We start from the raw sequence: 12431 nt of genomic DNA, 5'->3' as shown, positions 1-12431 counted from the left end.
TGTTTTTTATCAGGCTGGTGAGAAAAATAGACAAAAATAAAAGAAACGCTTCTACAAGAAGCTGTGGAATCAGAAGTAGGCCTTTATGTCCAGCAGCTGATCATCAAACTCAGCCAGGTGAGTGTTTGCAGTGCAGGTGTTACTGTTAGCTTAGCTCAGTGCTTTACAACCGTTTACACATCAAGGCCCATTATTTAATCATTTCATCGGTAAAAAAGAAAAGGGGTATTTTACTTGAGTATTTAAATTTCCAGGACTTTTACTTCACTTTTACCACTACATCTCCGAGGCAAATATTCTACTTGTACTACATTCATTTGAAAACTTCGTTCCTGTAATGTTAGTTTGTAGGCTACATTTAGATCAGTGCCAGTGGTGGTTTTCAACCCTCTTCATATCAAGGCCCATTGTTTATTGGGCATTTGAGCCACGGAACCACCATTTGATGTCTTAAATCCCATCTCCTCCCTGGCTTTCAATGATGTTTGTCCTAATTAACCTGTGTAATATTTGTGTTGCTTTGATGTTGTTTTATTATGCGGTTTGTGTTGATTTGCTTGTTTCATGATCGTGTAGCCTACAGCACTTAATTTGGTTGAGCTTGTTCTGGTCTTTGCAAATGTGCTCTAGAAATAAAGTTTGATTTGATGACATTTAGCCTCTCAGACCCAAAACTAAAGAATAGTTTGGTCTCGTTGGAGAGAGTTTGTCCACACGTGGTCCATGCTGTGTTGATGTTGGTACCATTGGGACAGATAAAAGGCAAACGTTGATCAAAATTAATTTCCATCTAATTGTGTAGACTTCTGGTAAATTAATTAGCCTAACGCAGGTATATTTAACAATGTTGTTTTACTCTTGACGGGTCCATTTGGTTTCATTCTATCTCGAGTTAAAGATCTAATAAGGGTCCATTTGGTTAAACTCCATAGCTGCATTACATGGGGACCACCTGGAACCACTCATGGTGGACTGGCTTAGCTATTTAGCTGCTTATATCATATCATATCAAGGAGTTGATGGATCCATCAAAATTCATCGAATTGCGTGTAATTTCACTTTGATGTAGCAGCGAATAGTTGGTTAGACCACTCGTTCCCAATTAAACCTTTTCATACCAAGGACCCCCAAATTGACACTAATTAGCCCGCGGACCCCCCAATTGAAAAAAATATGCCAGGGACCCCCATGAGAATATTTTGATGGCTCTCTAGCAGTGATTCTCAACCCGTTTAATTATATTAGTCTATGAACCCCCATTTAATGGCATTTCTATCCCAATTTATATTATAAAAACAATGTTTATTTCAGTCTGAGTGTATAAATGGATCCATTTGGTTACATTTGGATACTTAAGAGTTACATACCCATTAGGGTCCATTTGGTTCCAAACTATCATTTAGCTGGGGACCCCCTGGAACTCCCTCAGGGACCCCTGGGGGTCCCCGGACCCCACTTTAAGAACCACTGAGTTATAGAAGCATTGTTGTTTTGTGTGATGTGTCATATCACATATGAAGCTTTTACTGGAGTATTTCAGATTTTCAATGCATTGAAAATACACTTCTCAGAGGCTATTTTTGGTTTGTTTGGTGTGTGTGTGTGTGTGTGTGTGTGTGTGTGTGTGTGTGTGTGAGCTTGTAGATCTGCTATTTATATACAAATCGTCTCCACGGGTCTACAGTTGATGTAGCTTAATGTGCAACATTGTGATTTGCTTTGGGCATAATGGGATGAATCTAGAGTTGCAATACCCTCCATTGACTCCCCATTCATCCAATTTGCTTTTGCGATCTGCTCAAGTATTAAACGACTTTAAACTCACCAACATTGCAGCTGTAGGGCAAGATCCTCTTTCAATCTGCCAAGCGTTGGTTTAAATTGTTTCATAAAAATCCACCGTAGACATGTTGTTATGAGCTACTTTCTGTCAAGAAATTCTCTGCAGGTGATTATCTTTCTAATTGTTGGAGTTTGGAAGCACTCGTTGAAGTCACTGAACGGCCCTGGGTACCACCTGTTGAGCATTGGTACATAATGCAGGAGGCAGCAGCACGACCCGTTAATAAAAACGAGTGCTTCCAAACTCCATCACTTGTCTTAATCATCTGCAGATCATTTCTTGACAGAAAGCAGCTCATAACATGTCTACAGTGTTTTTTTATGAAACAAACGCTTGGATTTAGGAGATATTTGTAGAATCGTCCTCGGTCTAAATGGCTTAATTCTCAGGGCTTCTGGAGTCCCAATGCAATGCCTAAATATGGAGTGTCATGGCAGCCTCTGTGTCGCTCTGTTCTCGCTTCTTGTGTCACGAGGTGTGACGGACTGACGCCCGTATATGGTGGCGTGACTGACGGAGAGACGGGTTTTACAGGTTTTCATAGTAATTGCAATTATTATGCAGAATGTCCCATTTCAGACACGTTTTCAAATGTATAAATTGTATACAAATATTTTGAAAATGGCAGATCTACAAACTCGCAATGTGTCACAATGCATGCTTGTAGATCAGCAATTTTCAAATGGCCGAAGTGTATATAGGCTTATAGGGCTTAATATGGCTGTGTGTTTCGTAGTAATGATCTAAAACAGTGGTCCTCAACCACTCTTTAGAGTGTAAAATGAAACCAAATGGACCTGTACAAATTATTGTCAAACATCTGCATTACTTATTTTACATTACACAATTAGAGAATGTGTAGACTTGTGTTTTTGATCAACATCTGCCTGTTGTCTCTCCTAATGGTACCAACATCAACACAGCATGGAATGTTGGACAAAATCTAATGCAACGATACCAAAATATTCTTTAGTTTTGGGTCTGAGAGGCTAAATGTCATCAAATGGTGGTTCCGTGGCTCAAATGGGTCTGAGAGGCTAAATGTCATCAAATGGTGGTTCCGTGGCTCAAATGGGTCTGAGAGGCTAAATGTCATCAAATGGTGGTTCCGTGGCTCAAATGGGTCTGAGAGGCTAAATGTCATCAAATGGTGGTTCCGTGGCTCAAATGGGTCTGAGAGGCTAAATGTCATCAAATGGTGGTTCCGTGGCTCAAATGGGTCTGAGAGGCTAAATGTCATCAAATGGTGGTTCCGTGGCTCAAATGGGTCTGAGAGGCTAAATGTCATCAAATGGTGGTTCCGTGGCTCAAATGCCCAATAAATAATGGGCCTTGATATGAAAAGGGTTGAAAACCACCACTGATCTAAATGTACATACAGTAACAAAAGTTTTCAAATTAAAAGTGAAAGTTTAAGTAGAATATTTGCCTCTGAGATGTAGTGGTAAAAGTGAAGTAAATGTAAAATACCCTTTTTCTTTTTTTACTGTTTTACTTATGTTTTCTTCCTATATAACATCCGTCTAAACGTTTGTAACTATCGTGCCAGAATGGTATATCCCTGCTTTAAAGGAGTAACGTCACGTTTTTTCTGGACGGCGAAGCTGTGCCCAATTTTGGCCCGAAATCAATTCAAACACTTGTCTTGTTTTTTTTCCAGTTCCCATTGACAATGAGTGGAGAATTTACATCATGTGTGTCTGAGCAAATCGACATAAGTTGCGTCATGATGATGTACGATGATAAGACCAGAGCACCGCTCACTCCTTTGACAATGAAAGGAGAATTTAGGTCAAATTTCCGCCAAATATGACGTAAATTAAACATTAAACATTAAACATTGACAATGAAGGGAAAATTTACGTCAATGTAGACGAGCAAATCCGCTAACCAGTCAGATGTCGGGAACACTAGGGACCACCTTTCGTGATGATTATGTACGATGATGATGAGCACCCCTCACTTCACACGGGTGTGATTTTGTGCAACCACTCCTATAGACTAATTCACAGAGGGGTGCCCTGGGCGCAGCCATTACTGAGGTGTATTTGGACAGCTTGTAGAGCTGCTATTTGTATGCATTTCATACAAATCTTGATATTGCTTAATGTGCACCATTGTGATTTGGATTGGACACACACACACACACACACACACACACACACACACACACACACACACACACACACACCTGAGTCAAAATGACTAATTGACATCACCAGCTGCTGGATTGGAAGCGTTGTGTTGTGTTGCATACGTTTCGTTCCTTGTGTACAACATATAGACCATGTTTAAGTAACAACACGAGAGAACTACAATGTTTTTTTTATGTGTTCATTTATTGACACTGTGCGGAAGCTAAATTATTTGTGGGTTCACTGGCCTGTCTGATCTGCAGTGTTGTTGGCTATCCTGTTGATTGGGAAGGTGCCAAAGCACTGTAGAGGGGTGTTCATGTTCTTATTTGTTTGGTGTTTAGTCTTTTTGAGTGGTGCAACCATCTTACCATATAAGTTAATGGTGAGGTGCAAGTGCAACTTCCCATATAGTCCAGTAATAATGTAATTTGACCTCAAACTAATTGCAAAAAACCCAAACTCAGCTGATTTTGTATCTTACATATGTCCTGAATAACATACAAAAAGTTGCCTGAAATTGTCTGAGGGGAAAGTGTTGAAAATGGCCTGTACAGTATGGCCACCATAGACATCCTGTATATAAGGCAAATAATTTCAAATTTTCCTTTTGCTTTAAGTAGCATGTGACATGTCAAACTAGGGTGTTTTCATGAAAAGAATAACGTTCATTTCCCTCATAGACTTTTCAAAAAGTATTTATTTAAAGCTGTTAAAGGCGCGGACAGAGCCAACTCAAGTGTTCAGAAATCATGACGAATTGGCTTTGTCCACGGCGTAAACGTCTTTAAATGAATACTTTTTGAAAAGTCTGAGGGAAAAAAAAAAGATTCCGGGTCTCTCGAGGGAGCGGGACTGCGACGCTCTATAGATCTTTAACTCTTGAGAGCGTAAAATGAAACCAAATATTTGGTTTAATTTTACACTCAAGAGTTAAATTATTGTTAAACTAGATCTGCATTACTTAATTTACAAGAAGTCTACCCAATTAGAGAATGTAAAAGAATTGTTATTTTGATAATCTGCCTGCTATATCTCCTACAGTATAATTATATATATATATATATATATATATATATTTATATATATACATACATACATACAGTATATAATATAATAATGGTACCAACATCAATACAGCATGGAATGATGCACAACATCTTCTCCAACGACACCAAAATATTCCTTAGTTTTGGGTATGAGAGGCCAAATGGTGGTTCCGTGGCTCAAATGGCCCCTCACTTCACACAGGTGTGATTCTTTTTCACACATTGAGGGCGGGAATCCCTTTTGGTGTTAAGCAATATGTTAGATCTACAAGCTCATGTGCTTGTAGATGAGCTTGTAGTTTTTTTATTTTTTGGAAAATGTGGCACAAATCTTTAAATATATAATTTCAGAGCGAACGTTTTTAACTCAAATCTTTGCTTCTGGGGGGCGGGGGGGTCCTTGGAACAGCATATTTTCAGATGACATGAAAATGTTTGAGAACCACTGACATAGAAACATGAGTTTTTTCAGAAAACTGTCAGGATTTAGAAGGCATTTGTAGAATTGTCCTCAGGTCTAATCCTTTTTTCTTTGTTTATTTTTAAAGGAAAACGATGCCTGGAGCCCTTGTCTGGAACCCTTGTCTGGAACCCTTGTCGGGAACTCTCCTCAGAACTGCGGTGGGGGAGAGGTACAGATTTGGCTCCCTGCCTCTTCCCGGCCTGTGGCCCCGGCAGACCGGTGAGTGTTGTTACAATGATGTTACGCTGTTACAGTTATGTTATTACTAGTGATCAGCATGCACTTCGATATTCATGTTTTTTATTAATATCGGTATCGGTGGTAAAAGATAATAATCGAGGCCGATTATTTTATTTTTTCTCATGCGCAAATATTGTCGCAACAACCTCTCTCACTAACAATGTGCCGACCAAAAGATCCTTCGATTGGTTGAAAACGTACATCATGAGCCAATGAAACGAATGAATCCTCTGCGAGTGCGTCTGCAGTGCTGAGCACAGAAAAAAGTAAACACTGCAGCATGTTGTGCACAGAGCTGGGGACACCCTCACCTGCCGCTTTGTCGTGGAGAAACTGGCTGTTTTACAAGTAAGATAGACACAATTGTATAACCCTTCACAGCGTGCTTATACATTTACACTTTATTATTATCTCGGAAATAATTAACTGTCTGTCTGTCTCGCTTTCTCTCTCTCTCTCAAAGAGACATGTAGAAAACTTTCCAGCCATGAAACATCACATTCCGCCTTAAACACTCACCAGTTCAACTTCTCCAAGAAGCAACACGGAGCTTGTTTTTCAGGTAATCCGTTCGTTGTAATGTAACGATCATGTAAAATATAATAGCATTATGTGTCTGACTGCATGCTGACTCGCTTCCGAATGTTTTATCTCGTCTTACAGGAGGGGAAGCCACGGCACGGTGTGCTACAGTTCCACCGCCATCAACGGAGTGAAAGGAGACGGACATTCTTCTTCTTCCACAAAGTAAGATAACTTTACTGAACTGCTTTGTTTATAAACGCATGATTATTATCGACGCATACATGAAATGTGCGGCCGGTCGTGCATATAAAATGTGACCTTATATAAATGTGCTACCCCAGGTAGCACATTTATATAAGGGTAACATTTTCTATGTAACACTACATGGCTACGTAAGAATACAAGAAGACTACGGAATAGTGATACATGATTACATTTGAATCCCTGACCCATGCTGAAATCACAGTAGGCATATTTGTATTTAGCATTTTTGGACATTTAGGGCTGCCCCACAATATCTCAAAGACATATTTTAGTACTTTACATTTATAGTATGGTATACATTAATTAAAATATAGTAAAATAAAAAATAGCCAATCTACAAGCTCACAATGTTTTAATGAGGCTTGTAGAGGGCCATTATCAGTATTTATGTACTTGTTTGTAAATGTTTATTATTACAAAAAAATAATCATTGACTCTCTCAACCTCCTGTTATTGTAGATGGCTCCTCCAGGACGGCGTAGAAGTGTAGTCTGGGACTACTTCACAAAATCAGCAACAGGCACAACAATCTGCAGAGTTAGAGTTAAATTGTTTAAGAAAATACTTTAAGTAAAGTAACTACTACTTCTTGGAACCATTTGTGGTTTGAGGAATGCTGGTGTAAAGAAAAGAAACATTGGACCTTATGTGATTTAATGTTCACTGTTGTATAACTGCTGTAAAGACAATTGTAGCTATTTATGAGAATTGTTGCTGTGAAAAAAAATAACCAAAAAACCTCTGTTGGAGTCTGTTGCTGTACTAAACACAGCCTGCACTTTAGTTTATTGTACTACTCACTGTGTTGAATGTTCCATGCTGCTACTGTGCTACAGTACATTGCACTCGTTTAAAAATGCACTTGTTTAAAAAATGCATTTGATGGGGGAGGGGGGGAGTGTTACTGAAGTAACTGAATACAATGTTGTTGTTCATACTGTACTACTCACTGTGTTGAATGTCCCATGCTGCTACTGTGCTACAGGGGGGGGGGGGGGGGGGGGGGAGTGTTACTGAAGTAACTGAAGTAACTGAACACAATGTTGTTGTTCTTGTGCTTGCTAAGCAATAAATGTTCTCCAATACATTTAAAGGAATTCTTGTGTTGAAAGTTATGTTATTTTTATATGTTTTTTTTTTACTTTTTTTTTTTTTTACTATTCATAATCGGTCATAATATCGGCTATCGGGCTTTTTGATTGTCCACTAATCGGTGATCGGATATATCGGCCAAAATCCATATCGGTCGATCACTAGTTATTACAGTGTTCACTGCGCAAAAAGTTCCAGACCTACAGCAACGCACCCAGTGTGCCGGCCCGGTTCCCGCGTGCCACCCCGTGTCCGAAATGGTTACCGTGTGGGGGTCTCTAGTCTAATGTGTACTGTACTGTACTGTACTGGCACACCCGAAATCATCATATTTACAGTTAATACGTGAGTGTGTGTTTGTGTGTGCGTTAGGCTGCGCACAGGTGGTGAAAAAAAACCATGCTGTTTTTGTGCTCAGACACAGCCACCCAAGGGAGTGACACCACTCAAAAACAGTTTTCCAGGGAATTTGAGTTCTTCGGTCATTCCTCAAAGGACAACTTTAGTTTTGATCAACCAAGGTTCATGTTTTAGGTTATCAGAGAAAGTAAAAGATGAATGTTATTCGAGCATGTTGGCTAAATATGTATTTTTGTACAACATTTTATGGTGATTTATTTTTTTATTATTTACTATAGTCCTACTAGATCCCAGGAAATTGCATCTGGCCACGGAAGATCACAGGATCTACTGAATGTGAAGGTAGCCTACTGGGGGAAGCCACACTGTGTGTATTGGCTCAATATGTCAGTCACATTCAGTAGATCCTGTGTTTGCCATAACATTTTGTAAAAAAATACATATTTAGCCCTACGCTCGAATGCCCCCGCCCCGCTGTAAAAAACTGCTAAAATCCCTAAAACGAAAGAAAGCTGCAAATGAAACCTTTTAATTTCTCTAATAACAACCTAAAACATGAACCTTGGTTGAAAAAAACTAAAGTTGTGCTTTACATTTTGAGGTATTTGCACTTGAAAGTTTTCCCCCAATATTTTTTACTTCTACAACTACATCTCGGATCCAAATATTATCCTTCTACCTCCACTACATTTATTTGAAAACATTTGTTACTAGTTACTTTGCAGATTTATTAAAATATGTATTACAAAACATGCATTAACCACTTCAGTCCTGTATACATGTATACAAAAGTAGCCGATCTACAAGCTCACATTTGAAAACTTGTAATGGGACATTCTGTAGAATTACTATACTTTCTACTTTTGGTACTTTATGTACATTTTTAAAACCAAATATTTTGTACATTTACAATTCTGGACTATTTTTTCACGCAATGTTCATGTTTTTTAGGTCATTAGAGAAAGTAAAAGATGAGCATACATTTTCTTTCATTTGCTGCTTTCTTTCGTTTTAGCGATTTTACCTATTTTTGACATGGGCGGGGGCCATTCGAACATGGGGCTAAATATGTTATAGCGATTTGTTTTCCTACACTATAGTGAAGTCCTACTAGACCCCATACAATTACATCTGGCCACAAAAGATCACGGATCTGTTGAATGTCATGGGTGAGGTGACAAACTGACATATTGAGCCTATGACACACAGTATGGCATCCCCCCCCCAGTATCCTCCTTCACATTCAGTTGATCCCGTGATATTCTGAGGCCAGATGTCATTTCCAGGGGTCTAGTAGGACTATAGTAAATATTATTAAAGAAATCATCATAACATTTTGTAGCCCCATGTTTGAATTTAAAACGAAAGAAAGCAAATTAAATGAACAAATGAACACTAATCTTTTACTTTCTCTAATCACAGCCTAAAACATGAACCGTGTTTGAAAACAACTAAAGTTGTCCTTCAAGTCAGAAATGAGAGTATTTATTCCAACACTGCTTATGAATACCTTTAAATAGTATTCATCATTGCTGTTAGCTACAGCTACAGCATTGCAGTGGTAATACCTTGCACTGCGAGCTGTTGTGAGCTTGTAGATCGGCTATTTTCAACTTGTCATAGCACACCTGGTCAGGCTCTGCCAGTGGGCCCAATCAGTCCCCGGCCTCACCTGTGCAATTTCCAGCCTCTGCCTCAGCCAATTGATTGCCATGGCAACCCCACACCTGCCAATTGATTACTTAACCAGTCCACTTTTTCCAGTCAGTTTGCACTCTTCAGGCACAGACAGACAGATACAGTAGAGACCTCCATATACAGTATGGGCACAAAAGGGACCTGTTAAAACGGGTGCTATGACAAGTTGACAACGGGTATTATTAGGTTCCCTAGTTGCATCGTTCTCAAGTAGGCCGATGGGCACGTACAGGTGTAGTCATTTCTAACACTTGTTTTTTGTTTTTTTGTTTATTTATTTATAGGCATTATTTATTAAGGAAAATTATGCCGGCTGTCCTTGATGTCTGGAATGCTCCTTGGGAACGCCAGGGGAGTGACCTCCGAACGCCGGGGATAGGGTCGAGATGCCTGGGGGGTCTCCCCGCCCGGTCAACGATAGTGGGCGCGCTATGTTGTCTGGAATCCCCATGCAAATGAACCGCTCAAGCTGGTACATTGAGGTACATTAGGCCTGTCACAAGTATTAATAAATTATTTAAATTGCAAAAACAAATACATGAATTGTGAAAGTAGCAGATCTATGAGATCAAAACAGTTTTGAGCTCCTAGATCTGCTACTTCCACTACTTTCTAACATGGGAGCGATTATGACTATTATCCCAAAAGTATTGCGATTATCACAAATACTTATTATGTAGTAATTGTGATGGGCCTAAGGGTGTGTGTGGGGGTGTGTGGGGGTGTGTGTGAGTGTGTGTGTGTGTGTGTGTGTGTGTGTGTGTGTGTGTGTGTGTGTGGGGGGGGGGGGGGGGTTGTCTGTGTCTGTGTGCGTGCATGTGTTTGCCGTGTGTGTGTTGAATCTGTTTTTGATTGGCCCGACGCGACGTGTAATCTACGAGCATGTTGAATTTGGGGCCCGACGTTGACAACATTGAATCTACGAGCTGGACGACGCTGGATCTACGTCAGTTATAGTGTAGTTCTCCCCGGGGTATGGGTTGAATCTGGGATAATCAGGCATAATGGACAGGCGGGTCGTGCAGGAACTGGGTTGTGCAGGAACCGGGTCGTACCCAGCGGTCCCTCGTGCGACCCCCGTCCATTGTGCTCTGCTACCCGTCCTCCCGTACCAAGGTCTTTAGTCTAGTTTTCTCTCTTCTCTAGTTTCAGGTTTCAGATTTCATCTCTTCACATCTCTTCAAAGTACCAACTGTTGAATATCTTGTTTCCTTCCCAAGGTTGTTTCCTTCCCGCCAGGTTGGCCAAATGTTTTCCCTATCCCGTACTTTCCTTCCCGCCAGGTTGGCCAAATGTTGTAGTTTCTGTTTGATTAACCCCCTTTTGTAGTACTTTCCAGGTGGCAAACGTTGAATTTGTGTCACTTTTCTAGTGACATAATTAACATATTAATTACCGTAGTGCAGCTCTGTACCGTATTACCCTATAGCTATTAGGACGTTGTGTTGGTGTGGATGTTAATGCACGCGTGCATGCGTGTATACGAGAGTGTGTGCGTGTGTTTCATTCAATGAAACAATTGACGAATTTCATTTCTTCAAGACAATCCATGAATTTCATTTAATTTCCCATCATTCATTTGACTCCCATCATGGCAAGGTAACTATTACCTTTACTATATGGATTAAGGGCATCTGCTAAATGCCTTAATTGTACATTAAATAATATTAAATATATACACACACAGCAAGGTCTGTATATATTTATAATATTTTATCAACAATGTACAATTTAAGCATTTAACAGAGGCCCGTAATCCAGAACAATTTACAGTAAGCAAGAACAACAACCTGCTAATAATGAGCATTTTTCTTTTGTTTTGTTCTCTTTCTTTCTCTCAGGGTTACAGAGCCTATAGGTTGAAGCTATATATTAAGTGACAGATCACATACTACAACAGATGATGCTACCTATCTTGACTCCTAACCACTATTGCTAATGACAGTCATGCTACTTGGACTGCTCATAAAGTGTGTGCTGTTTTAACTGTTTTATTCTTATTTTTCTTTTACATTTTTCTGCCTGTAGCACTTTGAGATTTGCTTCAAATGTAAAGTGCGTTATAAATAAAAAAATATTATTATTATTATGTGTTCTTGTGCTGTGTTCCCCACTCTCGGCCTGCACCTTGTCGTGGTGAGTGGGCTTTAAACCAAGACAGGCCATTTCTTTTTTTTTTTTTTTTTGTCTTTCGCCTTTTATTTTATATATTTTTATGAAGGGATAGAAAGTAGGCTGACAGGAAATGGGGATTGTTAACCCATTTAGACCTGAGGACGATTCTACAAACAGTAGCACTTTGCAGCACGGAAACATTTCAGTTATTGTCTTAGCATTTCGTATTTTTTTTCAAATCCTCAAAAATGATGAAAAACGGCGCGCTATAGTATGCCGTACGATATGGGCTATAGCCCATGGTCCAAAATGATGAGAAACGAGGCTAACTTTTTTTTTCAAAATTTCAAAAAACATGGGCTATAACCCATCGTTTTTTTCATTTTTTCATTTTTTTCAAATCCTTAAAAATGATGAAAAACGGCGCGCTATAGTATGCCGTACGATATGGGCTATAGCCCACGGCCCAAAATGATGAGAAACGAGGCTAACTTTTTTTTTCAAAATTAAAAAAAAACATGGTGTATAACCCATCGTTTTTGTCATTTCGTCATTTTTTTCAAATCCTCAAAAATTATGAAAAACGGCGCGCTATAGTATGCCGTACGATATGGGCTATAGCCCATGGTCCAAAATGATGAGAAACG

Source organism: Protomyctophum bolini, assembly GCF_963924005.1.
Source record: "Protomyctophum bolini genome assembly, chromosome: 22".
In the NCBI taxonomy this organism is placed as follows: domain Eukaryota; kingdom Metazoa; phylum Chordata; class Actinopteri; order Myctophiformes; family Myctophidae; genus Protomyctophum; species Protomyctophum bolini.
This window is presented reverse-complemented; position numbering follows the sequence as displayed.